General features: G+C 47.3%; 1 non-coding gene and 1 pseudogene across 1 annotated transcript; both read right to left on the bottom strand.

Moving 5' to 3' along the window:
* Window positions 1-1,796: 1,796 nt before the first annotated feature.
* Window positions 1,797-19,812, bottom strand: LOC104139048 (olfactory receptor 12D1-like; annotated as a pseudogene).
* On the bottom strand, window positions 14,366-14,437 carry TRNAG-UCC (transfer RNA glycine (anticodon UCC)). The gene has a single exon. It is a non-coding gene; the product is annotated as a tRNA-Gly (tRNA).
* Window positions 19,813-20,835: the final 1,023 nt, after the last annotated feature.

Here is a 20,835-nt window from a genome sequence, read left to right as displayed (position 1 = left end):
TAGGCTGCACGGAAAGCTAGGCTGTGGCTGTATAATTAAGAAATAATCCTCCAAGCCAAGCTTAGTGGGTCCTGAGTCTGGGGCATACATGAAAAAGCCCTTACCGAGCCTGGCTCTACTTCGCTCACCAGTGAAGCACCTGGGAATGAACTAGGAGCTGTTACAGGGCAGGCTGAGCCATGCTGGGAGGCCATGAGGGTAGGAGGCTTTGTTTCTGAGGCCTCATTTGTTTGTGAGGTCTTTATCATGAGGTGCCCTTGGCGGGATTGCACAAAATGGGCTGTTCCATTGCTATGACGAGCTCTTAAATGTTAGTAGTCCTGAGAATGTCTCAGGACATTGTCTCAGTAGTCCTGAGAATGACACTGCTCACGTGAGTAAGGTTCACAGTAACTGACTGATAGCTGTGCTGCCCAAGAAAAATTTGTAATCATTTTGTAAACAGTTAATAAGTTAATAATAGTTTTGTTAATGCGCTGGATTACATTCCAAGATAGTATTTCCAATGTACTCAAAATTTACATTTTCACATGAAGCTACTTAGCTCTCTCAGGCTTAATTTGGAAGGTAATCAGACTCTTTGGCAGTGGTACAAGATCAGCCAAAATACTGAGAAATTTCTTGTTACCATCCATGGACTTCAGATCAGGGCTACTGTTTTGCTGGTGGAAGCGGTTTTCTGATATTAGACTGGAAACCACGAGGAGTTTCTGTGTCAAGACAGCTTTGTCTTGCTATCTAATACACTCTCTGCTTTACTCTCAGACCCTTCCTTGTAGTCAGTGATGCCATTAAGCCTTTGCAAGAATGGAACAACACAATTTTCCAGTAGACTGGGAAACAAGAATGTCCCTCCAACTTCCATAGGCGTCAGTGCCTTGAGAAGAACATGGACCGAAAATAATTTTCAGGGGAGCATTTCACAGGGACCAGAAGTCCACCTGGCAGGTAGGCATGAATTGATGGTTAAAGGGTATCACAACACAGAAGTATTGATGTGGCCATGATGTCTGAGGACAGAGGCCAGACAAAAACAGGAAGCAGAGGATGGGGTCGTGCATCCCACAGGGGAAATTCCCCTGTGCTCAACAGTGAAATTTTGCTAAGAGTTTGGGGACAGTGGCTGAGATGTACCAGACTTCAGTGACTGAGGAAAAAATACAGAGGCTTGTGGACCTCACAGTTTGTCCTGCTCAGGGCAATTATGACCATGTTCTCAAAAATGGCTAAAACATAGGACAACAGCCATACTGTGAAGCACAGTATCTGTAGCTCCGTGATAGCTGGGAATCCTAGCAAGGGGAGCCCACGGAACTGGGTGGAGTTCTCCTCCATGCAGAGAAGTGCGGAGCTCAGCCTTGGAGATTAAGCATAGACAAGGAAGAAAAATGCAAAAAATGGGATAGAGGTTTGAAAATTAAATGCTTAATTTTGAAAAAAGTTAACAAAAAAGCTTATCCTTGGATAGGATTCTTCTGATTAAGCTTTGGATGCCTGAAGTGTAGGCTTCCCTTTTAGTCAATAGAGAGAAATAGGCAGTTCATCTGACCTACTCACACCTACCTTAGGTGAATCTGAACTGTCAAGCTGGATGCAATCTTTTTAAAAACTGTTGACTGCAAATGCAAGAGGTTTTGGCCAACTGGGTCAAGGTATCATCTTCAAAAATCATACCTGTAGCCAGGAGTTTATTCCCCATTCTCTGCATCTAGATCATTATGCTGACAATTCAAAGTACCCCTTTGCTCTGTCCTCAGTAAACCAAAAGCTTGTGCCAGCACATCTAGTCTCTGAGAGTGTTTTACACTTTCCTTTGATTTCAGTGTGAAACTGCAGTCCAGGTAAAGACTGAAGGTGGTGAATGTCTGTGTTAAGAACCACAGCACCTAACAGGAGAATCATTCAGCTGCCTAACCATAGCTATCAAGTCATCATTTAATACCTTAGATTATCCGGAACAACTGCATGGGGCTATCAGCTGTGACTCAGGACCTGCAAGAGACATACATGGCTGTATTGGCAGCTGGAGACCAGATGGGATACCGTAAGACATCTGAAATGACAGAAGAAACATCAAGCCCTTGAAAGTCTCTCCTAATTTAGATCTGTGCAATTAACTTCCAAATGCTTAAAACTACATGAGATAACCAGTAATTTTTCAGTCTCTTGCAACATAGTGTCCTCTTGTCCTTTTTCCCTGACGATATCAGAGGTGGAGTAACCGCGTTCTGAGTTTTGTCCTTATTTTAGTCATTTTCCTCCAGGGAAAAGTTTTCTCCCTAACTCTTTTTCAGGACAGATTTCACTTCCTGGTTCCTAAGAGTGTAGATTAGAGGGTTCAGAGCTGGGGTGGCAACACTATGCATGAGAGACACCTGCGTTTCCCTTTTGGAGGAGCTTCCTGAGAAGGGAGGTGTGTAATTGAAGAAAACTGGTATGTACAGCAGGGCCACGACACTGAAGTGGGAAGCACAGGTGGAGAAAGCCTTCCATCTTCCTCCTTTGGACTCAAATTTCAGGAAGAGGAAGACGATAACATAGAGGTAAGAGAGGGCTATGAGAGTGGAAGGGGCTAGAGCAATGGATGTGGTGTCAACATTGAGGAAGACCAAGTTGAGGCTGGTGCTACTGCAAGCCAAATTCAAAAGTGGTTTGATGTCACAGAAGAAGTGCTGGATGTGGCTGTGGCCACAGAAACTCAGCTGAGAAGTCATGACTGAGTGCATTGTGGCATGAAAAAAACCAGTCGCCCAGGTGGCCACAGCCAGCAACAGACATGTGGGTGAGCTCATGACCAGGGCGTAGCGCAAGGGGCTGCAAATGGCCATATAGCGGTCATAGGCCTGATGGCCAGGAGCACAGCTTCAGTACTGCCCAGGAAGTGGAAGAAGTGGAGCTGGGCCAAGCACCCACCAAAAGAGATGGGCTGATGCCCAAAGAGAAAGCCAGCGAGCGTCTTGGGAACAGTAACCGTAGAGTAGAAGATGTCCAGGCAGGAGAGGTTTCCCAGGAAGAAGTACATCGGTGCGTGGAGCCAGGACTCAAATATCACTGTGGTCACAATGGCACTGTTTCCCAGAAGACTGGTCAGGTAGAGCAACAGGAAGGCGATGAAGAAAAAGTGCTGCAACCCCTGGAGATCCGTGAGGCCCAAAAGGATGAATTCCCTCACCTCTGTCTGGTTCAGCATTACTGGAACAAGGACAAGCAAAGGCAAAATGTCAAGGTTGCACAGCTGCGAGGAAAAAAGGTATTAAAATATTCATTTGTTTCTGTGCTCTTTTAATATAGATGAATGTGTAAACATGTGCAAAACACAATGCATGAAATAAAACATAAAAGCTGAATAGAAACACAAGAAATGCACATGAACAAAAGCAGCTTAAATGTAGTCTTTTCTTACTTCCTCTTTGTAACAAGAACAAAGAGTAAAAATATGAGAAATATTAATATGAAATATGAAAATATTAAAAAATGAAATATGAAAATATTAAAACAAAGTCTTTCTTCTATGCATACAGCAGAACGTGAAAGATATGAAACACTGCTTTTTCTTCCACTCCAGCCACGCTCGTATTTCAGTTCTGTCCATCTGCAACTTCCCACTACAACCTTCAGTCTCATCTACAATGCTTTAACTCACGTGAGTCACTCTTGATGCTCTCTTTCCTCTATTCTGCCTGCATTTCATTAAGTCAATTTCAACTTCTACATTTCTAGTAGCTACCATCTCTTCCTGATACTTTGTTTACCTTAAAACTCGCACAGTATGCAATTTTTTTAGCAATGATAGCCCCTGCAAGGTGCTTCGTGGTGTACACAGTCATCAATATTTCTTTTGTACATTGCTGCGATTTAAAAAAGAGTATTCTTTAGCAGATTGTCTCAAACAGAGCACATGCTCTCATTCTTTTTTCTGTTTCAGGTAAGTTTATTTATATGGAATAAGAATAAAAAGTTCTGAGATTATTCTCCTAGGGCAAGTGGACACATATTTCAGGCTTACATTGTAGACTGCTAATTCTGCAAGATGAGTCTTTTTCTCTGTTCATTCAATGCAGAGACGATAGAGTGAGGATCAATATCAATGAATATAGCTAATGAAAAAAGTTACTTCCAAAACATTTCTTGTAATGAAGTTAAAACATATATACACACATTCCATAGTCTTCATTGCTTCTCCCATTATAATATATATTTTTATTGAAAAGAAGTGGGGTTTTTTTAAGTCACAGAATCACAGAATCGTTTAGGTTGGAAGGGACCTCTGGAGATCAGCTAGTCCAACCTCCCTGCTCAAGCAGGGTCCTCTAGAGCAGATTGCCCAGGATCACATCCAGCCGGCTTTTGAATATCTCCAGCGAAGGAGACTCCACTACCTCTCTGGGCAACCTGTGCCAATGCTCTGTCACCCTCACAGTGAAGAAGTTTTTTCTCAGGTTCAGATGGAACTTCCTGTGGTTCAGTTTCTGCCCGTTGCCTCTTGTCCTGTTGCTGGGCACCACGGAGAAGAGGCTGGCCTCATCCTCTTGACACTCCCCCTGCAGATACTTGTACACGTTGATGAGATCCCCTCTCAATCTTCTCTTCTCCAGGCTGAACAGGCCCAGCTCTCGCAGTCTTTCTTCAGAGGAGAGGTGCTCCAGCCCTCTAATCATCTTGGTAGCCCCCCGCTGGACTCTCTCCAGTAGGGCCATGTCTCTCTTGTACTGGGGAGCCCAGAACTGGACACAGTGCTCCAGGTGAGGCCTCCCCAGGGCTGAGGAGAGGGGCAGGATCACCTCCCTCCACCTGCTGGCAACACTCTGCCTCATGCAGCCCAGGATCCCATTGGCCTTCTTGGCCACAAGGGCACACTGCTGCCTCATGTTTAACTTGTTGTCCACCAGCACTCCCAGGTCCTTCTCGGCAGAGCTGCTTTCCAGCAGGTCAACCCCCAGCCTGTACTGCTGCATGGGGTTATTCCTCCCCAGGTGCAGGACCCTCCACTTGCCTTTGCTGAACTTCAGGAGGTTCCGCTCCGCCCACCTCTCCAGCCTGCCCAGGTCCCTCGGAATGGCAGCACAGTCTTCTGGTGTGTTAGCCTCTCCCCCCAGTTTTGGATCATCAGCAAACTTGCTGAGGGTGCACTCTGTCCCTTCCTCCAGGTCATCGATGAATATATTGAACAAGACTGGACCCAGGACTGACCCCTGGGGGACACCACTAGCCACAGGCCTCCAACTAGACTCTGCGCCACTGACCACAACCCTCTGAGCTCTGCCATCCAGCCAGTTCTCAAGCCACCTCACTGTCCACTCATCCAACCCACACTTGCTGAGCTTCCCTGTGAGGCTGCGATGGGAGACAGTGTCAAAAGCCTTGCTCAAGTCCAGGTAGACAACATCCACTGCTCTCCCCTCATCTACCCAGCCAGTCAGGCCATCAGAGAAGGCTATCACATTGGTCAAGCATGATTTCCCTTTGGTGAATCCGTGCTGACTTCTCCTGATCACCTTCTTGTCCTCCACATGCTTAGTGAGGACCTCCAGGAGGAGCTGTTCCATCCCCTTTCCAGGGACCGAGGTGAGGCTGACAGGCCTGTAGTTCCCTGGCTCCTCCTTCTTGCCCTTTGTGAAGACTGGCGTGACATTGGCTTTCTTCCAGTCCTCAGGCACCTCTCCTGTTCTCCACGACCTCTCCAAGATGGTGGAGAGTGGCCTAGCAATAACATCCACCAGCTCCATCGGCACTCGTGGGTGCATCCCGTCGGGGCCCATGGACTTGTGGATGTCAGGTTTGGACAAATGATCTCTAACCTGATCCTCCTCAACCAAGGGAGAGATCTCCTTTCTCCAGACTTTCTCTCCGGTCCCCAGGGTCTGGAATTCCTGAGGGCTGGCCTTAGCAGTAAAGACTGCAGCAAAGAAGGCATTCAGCAGCTCTGCCTTCTCTGTATCCTTTGTCACCAGGGCACCCGCCCCATTCAGCAGCGGGCCCACCTTGTCCCTAGTCTTCCTTTTGCTATTGATGTATTTGAAGAAGGCCTTCTTGTTGTCCTTGACATCCCTTGCCAGATTTAATTCCAACTGGGCCTTAGCCCTCCTCGTCGCATCCCTGCATACTCTGACAACGTCCCTGTATTCCTCCCAAGTGGCCTGTCCCCTTTGCCACATTCTGTACACTTCCTTCTTCTGTTGGAGCTCCTTGCTCGTCCATGCCGGTCTCCTGCCCGCTTTGCTGGACTTCCTACTCAGAGGGATGCACTGCTCTTGAGCCTGGAGGAGGTGACGCTTGAATATTAACCAGGTTTCTTGGACCCCTCTTCCTTCTAGGGCCCTGTCCCATGAGATTCCCCTAAGTAGGTCCCTCAAGAGGCCAAAGTCAGCTCTCCTCAAGTCCAGGGTTGCAATCCTACTCATTGCCCTGCTCCCTCCTCGTAGGATCCTCAACTCCACCATCTCATGGTCACTGCAGCCAAGGCTGCCCCCAACCTTCACCTCTCCAACTAGACCTTCTTTGTTCATTAGCACAAGGTCTAGCATTGCACCTCTCCTCGTCGGCGTCTCCACCACCTGAGTCAAGAAATTATCATCAATGGTTTGCAGGAACCTCTTTGACTGTTTGTGCCTAGCTGTGCTCTCTTCCCAGCAGATGTCAGGGTGGTTGAAGTCTCCCGGGAGAACCAGGGCCTCTGATCGTGAGGCTACTTCCAGCTGTCTGTAGAAGGCCTCATCGATGACTTCCTCCTGGTCAGGTGGCCTGTAGTAGACCCCCACAACAGTGTCACCCATGTTACCCTGCCCTTTAATCCTTACCCATAGGCTCTCAACTTGCTCTTCATCCACCCCGAGGCAGAGCTCCAGACATTCTGGTTGCTCCCTCACATAAAGAGCAACTCCACCACCTCGCCTTCCTGGCCTGTCTTTCCTAAAAAGCACATAGCCATCCATGACAGCATCCCAGTCATGTGAACTATCCCACCATGTCTCTGTCACTGCAATGAGATCCTGGCCCTGCGACCGCACACAGATCTCTAATTCTTCCTGCTGATTCCCCATGCCGCGTGCATTGGTATACAGGCATTTCAGAGAGCCAGTCAAGCACGCAGGCTTCTCAGAAGAGGTGCAAGAGGATCCTCCGTAGCCATGTCCCATGCTGTCTCCCCTGGTTGTATGCACCCGCTGGAGGCATCCTGACTTGAGCAGTGTTTTACTGACTCCCCTGCCACTATACCACTCCCCTTCCCCCATCTTGCCTAGTTTAAAGCCCTCCGTACCAGGCTGGCCAATCTGCTGGCAAAGACACGCGTGCCCCGCTTGGTAAGGTGGATCCCATCGCTCCCCATCAGCTGTTGATCTTCAAACAGGGTCCCATGGTCATAGAAACCAAAGCCCTGTTGCCAACACCAGCGGTGCAGCCAGCTGTTAACTTGGAAAACTTGTCTACTCCTACTCCTGTCCTTTCCCCTCACAGGCAAGATTGAGGAGAAAACAACCTGGGCTCCCAGACCCTTCACCACCAGAGGAACCGATGACAAAGTCATCGTCATTTACTTCCGGCCCAGTCACTCACTTTCTCATGCTTCTTTGGTTTATTCTTTTACTATAAAAACAATAAACACACACACAAAATAAAACTAATTTCCTAATAAAAAACTGAGCATGCAGCCAAAATGTAATTTAGGCATATGTGTGCCCACTATCAAAAACTGATCATATATATCTGAAAATACTTTTAACCCAATCTTTGAACAAGCTCTATTGGAAACATTATAGTTAATAATATTATGGAGTCATCAACCAATCATTGTTGCCTACATTTGAAGGGTTAGAGGTATAATTTTCTTTTAAATACAAATGCTTCCGTTTATTACACACTACTTGTCACCTTTAAGAACACAATTGATCCTCATTGAAATCCATGGGTGGAAAGACATCACTCCATTAAGGTATGTCCCCTCTGATTCTGTTTGTTTTTCCCAGTGAGCCACAGGTGATCTACTCACTTTCATTTTCTCCTTCTTCCAACCACATTTGTTCTTCCCTTTCCAATACTTCCCTTCTGTTTCACAGATGTTCACTAATTTTGTCTACAATTAACTGATTAATACATCTGGAAAAGTAGCAGCACGTCAGAGGAAAGTATCCCTCCCAAACATTTTTTTTTGAAAGACGGTTTCTTAAATACAAATGCAAAGAAAAGTCTTTTCATGCTGAAGCTTGCCTATTTTTCCAAATGTATCAATTACATGACAAAATAAATCGTCTTTCTGCCCAAATGTCACCTCACCTTCAATCATCATTTTTCTCATTGTAGTGGGGTCCTCCGATAGTGAGTAACTGAGATAGCCAGAAAGCAAAGCTGAGAACAAAGCTACTTAATTTGTGGAGTTAAAAGACTTGAGAATTTCTATCCTGCTATTTTCTTTCATACCTACCTGCCATTTTTCTAGTTGAGAGATTAATACTGTGACTGTGATGAAAAGCAGGACTGTAAATTCTCAGGGACTTTTAGCTATTCAGCTAAGATGCAAGGAGGAAGCTTTTTCAGACTCTACTGGAAATCTCTGATGACCTAGCTAGAGGGGGAAAAAAAAAGGCTGTTTATGATGTTAATAATGTACAAAATATCAACAACATCATGAGGAGGTAAATTTCCTATTTCTTTGGTCAGTCTCCTGGGATGAGATCTGTGATTCACTGGCAAGCTGCAGAACAAAGAAGTCAAGTATTCCCTAAATAGAATTCATAGGTGAGTTGCCTGAAAAACAGAAGACAAAAAATGAAGCAGCCCACAGGGACTAGATTATAAAAACAAAAACAAAACACAAATACCTCCATCTCAGTGCACATAATTTTGGCTGGAATTTCTACAGGTGATAAAGGTGTTAGTCTTGCAACCCCAGCTGCACTTGAATAGCATTGGGCTAAATTATTTCTTAAATCTCTTTAAAAATATAAGAATTTAGCAAACCAAGTCTGTGTTCCATTCATTCTGATCTATTAGGTGTTGCTGGGTTTTGGGTTTGGGGTTGCGGGGGGGTGTTGTATTCGACAGGTAAGGAGGAGTTTCTGGCCTTTCTAGTCAAGGAACATCACAAATTTGCTTCGTAATCTTCATTTTGTCTCCTATAGGAAAGTTTCCACAACCATTTACAGAAGTAGCATATTCAGTTACAATTAGAGTAGTTCAGATGTAGTGGTGTAAATCACACAGGAAATTTTGAATCATTTCTAAGAAGGTGGAGTCTTACATATCCTGCATAAAGTTCCAGGCAGATCAGCTCCAAATTAGTCTCAGGTTTGAAAACCCAGCACATTCAGCACAGTTTCATAAACACACAGAAAAATATAGGTTTGAAGAAACCTCTATAGAAGCTGATGCATCCCTCACTCAAGCAGGAACCATTTGATATATAGCTCACGGTCTTGTCCAATGAAGTTTTGAATAACTCCAAGGATATTCAAACAAACTCTCTTTGTAAACTCTTCCAATGTTTTGATTACTGTCAGGTAGAAAAAGATTTCCCTAGTGTCTAATTAGAATTTCACATGTTCCAACTCGTGCCTATCACCTTGCATATCTTAACACAATGCTTCTCTAAGAAACATCTGGTTTCATCTTTTCTGCACCCCCACAGTAAGTAGCTGAAGACAACAAAAAGATATCCCCTGATTCTTCTCTTCCTAGTGCTTCCACATTGTTAGATAGCCCATTTTATTACCTATGAACTCTTTAAGAATCTTAAAAAATTATTGAAATGTTTGAAATGCCGCAGATACAAAGAGGAGCCACATTGGAATAGCGTATTGGACTAGCTCCTTTGGTCATGGGCTCCAAGATATTCTTGACCCAGACAACAATGAGGGGAGGGAATTTTTAGGTAGAAGAGCATCTCTGGGCACCTGGAAAGATGTGTCAGGGCATCTTCATGCTAATTAGGCTAAGAACAGTACTAAAAAGCGACACTCAAAAGAAAAAGAATAACACACAAAACAAAGCAGAAAAGAGTCCTCATTATTGCCCATGAGGATACCTAAATAACCTCAAAGCAGCATGAATCAGACAACTGTTAAACAGTGCTGACAATCAGGTAAAAGTCCTTTTGTCAAAGCAGTTAGGGCATATATAAAGTCAACACAGACAGGAGTGTAATGTATGTTGCAACAGAACACAAGTTTATTCAAGCACAAAGTATTACCTTAGATTCAGAAGTAAAGGGGGAAAATAATTTGTAAGAGGGAATGGACTAAAGGCAAAATGTCATGTGGTATAGTTTATTCTGCCCTTAAATTTTCACAGAATCGCAGAATGGTTGAGGTTGGAAGGGACCTCTAGAGATCAGCTAGTCCAACCTCCCTGCTCAAGCAGGATCACCCAGAGCACGTTGCTCAGGACTCAATCCCAACAGCTTTTGAATATCTCCAGCGAAGGAGACTCCACCACCTCTCTGGGCAACCTGTGCCAATGCTCTGTCACCCTCACAGTGAAGAAGTTTTTTCTCAGGTTCAGATGGAACTTCCTGTGGTTCAGTTTCTGCCCGTTGCCTCTTGTCCTGTTGCTGGGCACCACGGAGAAGAGGCTGGCCTCATCCTCTTGACACTCCCCCTGCAGATACTTGTACACGTTGATGAGATCCCCTCTCAATCTTCTCTTCTCCAGGCTGAACAGGCCCAGCTCTCGCAGTCTTTCTTCAGAGGAGAGATGCTCCAGTCCCCTCATCATCTTGGTAGCCCCCCGCTGGACTCTCTCCAGTAGGGCCATGTCTCTCTTGTACTGGGGAGCCCAGAACTGGACACAGTGCTCCAGGTGAGGCCTCCCCAGGGCTGAGGAGAGGGGCAGGATCACCTCCCTCCACCTGCTGGCAACACTCTGCCTCATGCAGCCCAGGATCCCATTGGCCTTCTTGGCCACAAGGGCACACTGCTGCCTCATGTTTAACTTGTTGTCCACCAGCACTCCCAGGTCCTTCTCGGCAGAGCTGCTTTCCAGCAGGTCAGCCCGCAGCCTGTACTGCTGCATGGGGTTATTCCTCCCCAGGTGCAGGACCCTCCACTTGCCTTTGCTGAACTTCAGGAGGTTCCGCTCCGCCCACCTCTCCAGCCTGCCCAGGTCCCTCGGAATGGCAGCACAGCCTTCTGGTGTGTCTGCCACTCCTCCCAGTTTTGGATCATCAGCAAACTTGCTGCGGGTGCACTCTGTCCCTTCCTCCAGGTCATCGATGAATACATTGAACAAGACTGGACCCAGGACTGACCCCTGGGGGACACCACTAGCCACAGGCCTCCAACTTGACTCTGCGCCACTGACCACAGCCCTCTGAGCTCTGCCATCCAGCCAGTTCTCAAGCCACCTCACTGTCCACTCATCCAACCCACACTTGCTGAGCTTCCCTGTGAGGCTGCGATGGGAGACAGTGTCAAAAGCCTTGCTCAAGTCCAGGTAGACAACATCCACTGCTCTCCCCTCATCTACCCAGCCAGTCAGGCCATCAGAGAAGGCTATCACATTGGTCAAGCATGATTTCCCTTTGGTGAACCCGTGCTGACTCCTCCTGATCACCTTCTTGTCCTCCACATGCTTAGTGAGGACCTCCAGGAGGAGCTGTTCCATCCCCTTTCCAGGGACCGAGGTGAGGCTGACAGGCCTGTAGTTCCCTGGCCCCTCCTTCTTGCCCTTTGTGAAGACTGGCGTGACATTGGCTTTCTTCCAGTCCTCAGGCACCTCTCCTGTTCTCCACGACCTTTCCAAGATGACGGAGAGTGGTCTAGAAGTGGTGCCACCAAGTGGTTCCAGTAGTGCCCCGTGACAAGACAAGAGGCAATGAGCACAAACTGAAACATAGGGAATTCCATCTGAACAGAAGGAAAAGCTGTTTTGTTGTGAACGTGGTTGAACAGTGGAACGGGCTGTTCACAGAGGCTGTGCAGTCTCCATTCTTGGAAGCAGTCAAAACCTGACAGGACATGGTCCTGGGAAAGCTGCTCTGTCTGGCCCTGCTTTGAGCAGGGGGTTGGACTAGATGATCTCCAGAGGTCCCTTCCAACCTCAACGGTTCTGTGATACTGTGATTTTGTGACTTGCCTTTGCCTGCGTGGAACTGCAGGCGGTTCCTGTTGGCCCCTTTCTCCTGCCTTTTGAGGTTCTCCTAATACCAGCCCTGCCCTCCGGTCTCTCGGCTGCCTTGCTCCAGTCTGGCCTCTTGTACAAATGTGCTGCAAGTACCCTCCGTCCCGCTGTCCAGGTCACCCCTTAAGACATTAAAGCCTGTTGGCACCCAAAGCGCTCCCCCAGGGACACCACTAGTAAGCAGCCACCAGTTGGCCTTTGTACTGCTGAGCACAAGCCTTTGAGCCCAACAGTCCAGCCCATTTGCCGCACAAGTCAGCGGCCAGGTCTCCTCTCCACAACTCACCAGACTAGCTCCAAGGATGCTATGAGGGACCATGCCAAAGGCCTTGCTGCACTCAGCGGTAAACAAACCCTGTTTTGCCCAAACAAGAGTGTTGCAGCAGTAAACGCTCTCCTTTTTGCCCTTGGTGTCCCTTGCCAGTCCCAACACAAGTCAAGCTTTGCCTTTCCCAAGACCATCGTGGCATGCCTGGGCAACGTGGCTTTATTCCTGCCGTTGCTTTCCATGTCTGCGGCCAAGCCTTCCTTGTTCATGAGGAGCGGAGCAGGTCCAGCCTTGGCCTTCTATGTCACATCTTGGGGATGCGCAAAGAAGTTTTCCCCAGCTCATTCGGCTGGTCGGAGCAGGAGATGGATAAACAGGGGCCATGGCTCAGGCAGGGACTCTGGACAGGCCTATGGTCTGGGATAGCGGTTGAGGGACTGCAGGTGTGTGCGTACATGTCAGTCAAGAGAGGAGGGAGTATCCACTATGGAACTCCAATCCTGACCTGATGAAAAAGATTGAGCCATTCGTGGTGGTGACGCCAGTGTGAGTGCCATTGCTGTTTCTACGGGTGCTTGTAAAAGCACTGCTCTCTGTCTGCATTCATACATGTGGCCAGGTCATGTGTGCGTATTCTCTGTGTGTGTGTGTGTGTGTGTGTGTGTGCACGCATGTACATTGTGCCCATTGTGAAACTGTGCTCAGCCTTGCCCCTGGCTGGACCTACAGATGGGAGTGGCAGCCAAGAGATTGGGGAGGAGAGGAGAAATCGCCCGGGTCTTGCAGTCCACCGGATTTGTCTTTCCTGAACAAGCACCAGCCTTCACCTCCTCCCCACCTGCAGAGCGGTGAAGGGCCCCACTCGCCATCAGGAAGCTGTGGATGTAGCTCCCTGAAGGGAAGGGAGAAACAGCTTTGTGCCCAGGACACCCACACTCTTGTGGGGGGACCTCTCTGTGGTCCACTGCCTTGGTGATCCACAGCAGTCTCTGCCCCTCGGGGGCACTTTTGGAGGCCTGGATGCTAAGAAAGCAAAGGAGAAGGTGGGAGGAGCACAGACAAGGGGCTGAGGAGTGGCACAGCCACCACCAGCCCTGGCCAGAGACCTGGAGCGCAGCACTGCGGGGAGTGCTGGTGCAAATGCCCAAAGTAAGAGGAAGCCCAAAGCTGCCCTGGAAGCTTAAGGATGTAGATCGATAATAACACCTAGGAAAATCATTGTGAGGAGTGCAGTCCCACATGGGTGATCACTTGCTGGCAAGCCTTTTCCAGTGGGGCGTGGAATCAGAATGCAGTACTCATGCAGCAGCACTAAAGCAGAGAAAGGCTGAGGCTCTGCGAGTTCAAGCCTTAGCCAGAGCAAGGACTTTTAAATTCCCTCGAAGCCTTTCCTTCTCAAGTGCAATTTGGATTCAGAATGTTTATGTTGGGGCAGATCCTGGTACAACGAGTGCACTCTGGAGAGTGTCTCAACAGAAGTCCCTGGGTGAGTGGCTTCCTGTGGGAACAAGGAGCGGGGCTGGGGTATTTCCACTCTTAGAGGCCTGGGAGTAGGCCGAGATGCTTGGGGTGGGGGACGTTGAGGAGTTGCCAGAGGCTGTGTGCGGGGAGGGGAAGGCAGGGCTGACGTGGGTGCTGGGAGAAGTAGGGCAGAGGTATGTGCCTGTGGGCACTTCTGTGCCTGAGATGAGCACAGCTGCCTGCCAAGCAGCTGGTCTGCGCTTGACTCCTGGCCATGGTAACCTCCACCCTCAGCAGCTCTGCCGCTTCAGTGCCTTCCATGTGCTTTTGCCAAGGCAGGCATTGCTGAAGGAGGAGGGGGCCTGTCTCTCCTGGGCTCTGTGGGGTGCCCCACCCTGCAGCCCCAGTCATGCAGCAAGGGGAGTGGCTCCCTGAGGGAACATGAACTTGTTGGGGAAAGCTGAGCTCTTTTCTGGCAGGAGGTGGAAGGGCCTCTGCAGGCACCTGGGAGAAGAAAAGAGCGCGTGCGTTGGCCGGGAATCGAACCCGGGTCAACTGCTTGGAAGGCAGCTATGCTCACCACTATACCACCAACGCATGCAGACCTATGCCTGCCTCCTGCTCTTCCCAGGCACTCTCTGACCCTCGCTGAGCTTTCAAGACTATCCCAGGAGTCTGAGAGGGGAGAAAGATGTATGATTTCCCTTTGGTGAACCCGTGCTGACTCCTCCTGATCACCTTCTTGTCCTCCACATGCTTAGTGAGGACCTCCAGGAGGAGCTGTTCCATCCCCTTTCCAGGGACCGAGGTGAGGCTGACAGGCCTGTAGTTCCCTGGCTCCTCCTTCTTGCCCTTTGTGAAGACTGGCGTGACATTGGCTTTCTTCCAGTCCTCAGGCACCTCTCCTGTTCTCCACGACCTCTCCAAGATGGTGGAGAGTGGCCTAGCAATAACATCCACCAGCTCCATCGGCACTCGTGGGTGCATCCCGTCGGGGCCCATGGACTTGTGGATGTCAGGTTTGGACAAATGATCTCTAACCTGATCCTCCTCAACCAAGGGAGAGATCTCCTTTCTCCAGACTTTCTCTCCGGTCCCCAGGGTCTGGAATTCCTGAGGGCTGGCCTTAGCAGTAAAGACTGCAGCAAAGAAGGCATTCAGCAGCTCTGCCTTCTCTGTATCCTTTGTCACCAGGGCACCCGCCCCATTCAGCAGCGGGCCCACCTTGTCCCTAGTCTTCCTTTTGCTATTGATGTATTTGAAGAAGGCCTTCTTGTTGTCCTTGACATCCCTTGCCAGATTTAATTCCATCTGGGCCTTAGCCCTCCTCGTCGCATCCCTGCATACTCTGACAACGTCCCTGTATTCCTCCCAAGTGGCCTGTCCCCTTTGCCACATTCTGTACACTTCCTTCTTCTGTTGGAGCTCCTTGCTCGTCCATGCCGGTCTCCTGCCCGCTTTGCTGGACTTCCTACTCAGAGGGATGCACTGCTCTTGAGCCTGGAGGAGGTGACGCTTGAATATTAACCGGCTCTCCTGGACACCTCTTCCTTCAAGGGCCTTACCCCATGAGATTCCCCTAAGTAGGTCCCTGAAGACGCCAAAGTTAGCTCTCCTCAAGCCCTGGGTTGTGATCCTACTTATTGCCCTGCTTCCTCCTCACAGGATCCTGAACTCCACCATCTCACGGTCGCTGCAGCCAAGGCTGCCCCCAGCCTTCACAGATCCAACCAGACCTCCTTTGTTTGTTAGCACAAGGTCAAGCAGCACACCTCTCCTTGTTGGCGTCTCCACCACCTGTGTCAAGAAGTTATCATCAGTGCTCTGCAGGACCCTCCTCGACTGTTTGTGCCTAGCTGTGCTCTCTTCCCAGCAGATGTCAGGGTGGTTGAAGTCCCCCATGGGGACTGTGATCGTGAGGCTACTTCCAGCTGTCTGTAGAAGGCCCCATGGACTACTACTTCCTGATCAGGTGGCCTGTAGTAAATCCCCACAACAGTGTCACCCTTGTTAGCCTGCCCTTTAATCCTTACCCATAAGCCATCCATGACAGCATTCCAGTCATGTGAGCTATCCCACCACGTCTCTGTAACTGCAATGAGATCCTGGCCCTGCAACTGCACGCAGATCTCTAACTCTTCCTGCTTATTCCCCATGCTGCGTGCATTGGTGTACAGGCATTTCAGAGAGCCAATCGAGCATGTAAGCTTCCCAGGAGAGGTGCAAGAGGATGCTCCATAGCCATGTCCCGCGCTGACCCCCCTGGCTGCATGCACCCGCTGGAGGCATCCTGACTTTAGCGGTGTTTTACTGACTCCCCTGCCACTATACCACTCCCCTTCCCCCATCTTGCCTAGTTTAAAGCCCTCCTTGCCAGGCTGGCCAATCTGTTGGCAAAGACACGCGTGCCCCGCTTGGTAAGGTGGATCCCCTCTCTCCCCATCAGCTGTCGATCTTCTAACAGGGTCCCATGGTCATAGAAACCAAAAACCCTGTTGCCTACACCAGCAGCGCAGCCAGTTGTTAACTTGGAAAACTCGTCTACTCCTCCTCCCGTCTTTCCCCCTCACAGGCAAGACTGAGGAGAAAACAACGTTGGCTCCCAGACCCTTGACCACCATTCCCAGAGCTCTGAAATCCCATTTGATGGTTTTTGATTTGCCTTTTGTGTCATTAGTGCCCACATGGAAGAGCAGCAGAGGGTAGCAGTCTGATGCATGGACAAGCCTTGGCAGGCTTTCCATGACATCTCTTATTCGAGCCCCTGGCAGGCAGCAAACCTCTCTAGACAAGAGGTCAGGTCAGCAGAGAGGTGCCTCTGTCCCCCTGCAGCAAGGTGTCACCCACAACAATCACTCACCGCTTCTTCCGGGTGTTCCTGCATGGTACAGGGTCTGTCGGGACAGTTGCCTCCCTTGGAGCCATGCCCAGCTCCTCCTCAGCCTGGAGGGCGCTAAACTTGTTCTTCAAAGGCAAATCTCGAGGAGGAGCAAGAGCCTTTCTCCTTCTATGAGAGGTCACCAGCTTCCAGCCTTCTTCAACAGTGTTACGATGTACTGCTACCCACGGTACAGAGCCCTCTGGCAACTCTGCTGCAGTGGGGGGGCTGGGGACTCCTGGAGCTGCATGGTCTCTGAGAACACCCTGTCTATCTCTTGCTCATCTTCTTGGATGCTACGCAGCCCACTGACTTCCTCCCATAACTCCTTTATCTGGTAACACAACTCATCAAACACAGCATACCTCACACAGGAGAGCTGACTGTCAGCCCAGGCCCCTCACAGGGAGGCCCTAGGCACTCCCTGCAGCCTGACACCTGAAGAGCTGCATCTGCTGTCAGAGGGTCTGTCTGGGTTGAAGCTTCAGACACAGCTGATGCAGCAACTCCAACAGCCACTGGGGAACATGCCCTGCAGCATGCCATGACCATACCTAAGGAAACACACGCTACTACAAAAAATGAAGGTGCCTTCTGGCACCCTTCTGCACAAACTGCTGCTGTTCACTGCATGCTAGGCCTGGCTCTTATATAGGCCTCTGCCTAGCAGTGACTCACAAGGGTGCTTGACCCACCTTCATCAAGGGCCACCTGGATCAAAGGCCCCAACTCCTTCTCATCATGGGTAACCAAGAGAGCTCATTAGCAGCAGCCACACCTAGCTAGAGCTTCCCAGGAGAAGTTCAGGCCTCCTGCAGCTGTTCTTGCCTGGCTCTCCTTTCCTGCTAGCAGCAAGCACCGTCCAGTTCCTCAGGGGTCCCCAGAAGGCTTCCACAACTTCCAAAGAGGTCCACAAAAGGTTCAAGCAGAGCCCAGACATTGCTGCAGAAACTGCTGTGTCTGTTCCCTACCTCTGTTAGTTGTGCTCATTTTTTTCTCCTTGAGAATTTCTGTTAGAACAGGAGTCAAAGCATTAGCTAGGAACACCTTTCTGATATTAGCAATGTATAGAAGTCTAAGGTAAAAAGCTCTATCTAAATGTATGAGATTCAAGTGACCACCCTAATCTAAGGCAGTTGTTTCCAAGGCTAGAATGCAAACAGCAGAAACATTGAAAAATAAGAAGGGCTGAAAACCTTGAGGAAGAATTTTCTGTGAGCTATGAAACAGGAAGAGCTGCTTAGGTATCCTCTATAGTTTGTAGAACTGTGATTGCTGGGTGTGTTCTTATTAAGATTTAACATGGTTTAAAAAGTAAAGCAATAATATGGCCTCAAAAGTTTCACATTTCTCTACAGTGTCTTGCAGTGCAATGAGCAGTGGAAAACAGACAGCAGGAGCAGAGAGAGGAGTAAGAAGAAGGGAGGCATAGGATCACGGGTGGCCATCATGGCAAGGAAATGTGTCTCTTGAGAGTAGTTAGCAGGGCAAAGCAAGAAAAGGCTAGTAGGAACATCCCTGGGAAGGAACAGCTGGAGAAGAGTTTATCAGAAATAGGAAGAAATAGGCACCACATGACAACCAAAGCTGTGTGAGACTGAAAGAGCCTTCCCATGCCTTGGCTAATTTCAAGTACTCAGTACCTAACTTAAGAACATAAGAGAAATTTTATCTTAATGTAGCACATATCTACAAAACATCAAATTTACAAGATCAAGAAACATCTATCTCTTTATGTACTTTAACTGATGTCTAGAAAACTAATTAACACTTAGAGATACCTGCAATATAAATTCTGCATATATGCTAGTCACCCAGTTAACACCATCCTAACATACTCAGTGGAGAACAAAAAGATATTTCTATATTGTGACATTTTGGACTTCTTAGGATATGATGGATCGTCTTAGAAGTGTGTATTCCTCTCCTTTGACTATGGAGGGAGTGATTCTATAACAGGCTCAGCTGTCAATATTTAGGGGAAAAAGCATGTGTCAAGCGCAGACCTTTTGAGATACCTGAGCGCACCTTAGCTGGCCTCCAGTAATGTTCCAGAAGGGGATAGGTCTATAGGAGACCTATAAGACAGGCCAGTACCATATTTACTAGCTTTATGTGGATGTCTTGGATACTCTTGAGCATTTCAAACACCACTAGGTGTGTGAGCAACAATCAAAACACTAGATTATAAATGTCTGAAGTTAGCTATGGCAAATTCCTCTTTTACTTGCTAATGGTTTCCAAAGTTTTCACAAAATATTGTATTCAGTGTGGGTCTCAGACACTTTTCAAAATTTAGTTTTGGAAACACAAATTTATAACTTTCTGAAGAGCTATAGTTCAGGCAGAAGACATTTAACCTAAGCTTGTCCATTCAAATGTAGACGTTTTTGCTAGATGACATTGTCTGCTACCTTCATAGTGATAAAGAGAGAGATGGTTCCAGAAGGTGATTTACCCATTCTCACATAGCTGTCTAAAAAAAGTGCTTTGATGTATTTGGGATTTTGTTTCTCTCCATCAAGACAGACTTCATTAATAGTTCAAAAAAGGCATCTAGCTACAGGTATTTCCCTCATTCCATTACATTGCAATCGAGAATCACACTTTTCCCTATTTTAACTTTAACTTTCAACTTAATTATTCCTAATTTTACTGTTTCTACTCATGTAAGAAAAAAAAAAGAATAGTTGACTTTCATTATTTTAAATTGTTCGCTATCTGCTACAATACCAAGGGAGAAGTTTTGTCTTCTAAGTATACCTGGTAATGAATACAGAAAAGGGTTCCTATCTCAAAAAAAAAAAAAAAAGGAAGATAAAATGCAGTTCAGAAGAACAGACAAACCTCACTGTCTCTTCAGGATCCTGCATGAAACTCTCTTCACAGACCTGAAGTTTTGTCCACAACGGGAAAAACGGTATCTCGGTATCTGAAATCAGGAACAAAGGCAACTTATCAAAAACTGTCAATTGCTTCTCATGAAAATTGAAGTATGTCATTGTTTTCTAGACTTTTCTAGACCACTTCTGGCACCTATCCTATTTTAGATTACTTCTGAAGGATGACACAAACAACATCTAAAAGTGCTTATTCCTTTTCAGGCTCTAAGGGAAATGTAAATGAGTAGCTCAGCTGCTGATGTTTACCATATGGATGTTTGTAGATAACAACATAAAAGTTTTTATCATTCAGGAAAACATCTTTATTTGCTAAAAATAAATATAGATTTATTTAGAAAAACCTCCTCCATGGTCTGAATGAATCTTTTTGTAAAGAAACAAGTAGCTGCACAGTTTGGGTGTGAGAAGTGCTACGCACAGTAGTACAGTCAAGTTACCGAGTACATCAGTAAACCGAACGCACACAAATCCATAAGGACTGGACAGGATGTGGCAGAGGGTGCTGAGGGAAGTGACTGATGCCATTGTGAGACTGTTATTTGCCATCTTTGGCAGGCTGTGGCCATTGGGGAGGTTTCTGATGACAGGAAAAAAGCAAATATTGTGCCCATTTTCAAGAGGGCCAAGAAAGAAGATGAAAGCCAAGAATGACACAGTGGTCAGCCTCAACTTAGTCCATGGGAAGAATATGGAGCAAATCATTCTGTCCAGGGATGTGAAGGACAAGGAGGGATGTGTATCAGCACATTCTTGAATTTTTGAAAAGCTTCAAATGAGTTTTGAGCTATGGACAATACAATAGCACTTCTATTCTGAGCAATGGTTTTCCTTTGAATTATTTTCCCATTTCTTTTTTCTTTTTCAGTGAGGAAAGAAAATTTTCACATGCAACTGTAATAATTACATATGAGCTCTCAGAGTCTGTCACCACATGATGGACTACCACATATTAGATTTTTAGGTTATACTTTTATTATTGCAAAAATATTCTGAATAACTGTTTACTACAGTTGCCCTAATAATAGTGCTATTGCTACTCACAATAGTAATATCCCTAAAGTGTCCAGGCTGGCATTTCCTTTCCCTTTAATAGAAAGTTCATTGAGATATTGTTATTTTAGAAGTAATTGATTTCATATAATTTTATACACATGTTCAAATTTGAGACTAAATGATACATTAGAATTCAAAAGTATATATTTCTTAGTAGTTAA

This window comes from Struthio camelus, chromosome 12, assembly GCF_040807025.1.
Source record: "Struthio camelus isolate bStrCam1 chromosome 12, bStrCam1.hap1, whole genome shotgun sequence".
Lineage (NCBI taxonomy): Eukaryota > Metazoa > Chordata > Aves > Struthioniformes > Struthionidae > Struthio > Struthio camelus.
This window is presented reverse-complemented; position numbering and strand designations above follow the sequence as displayed.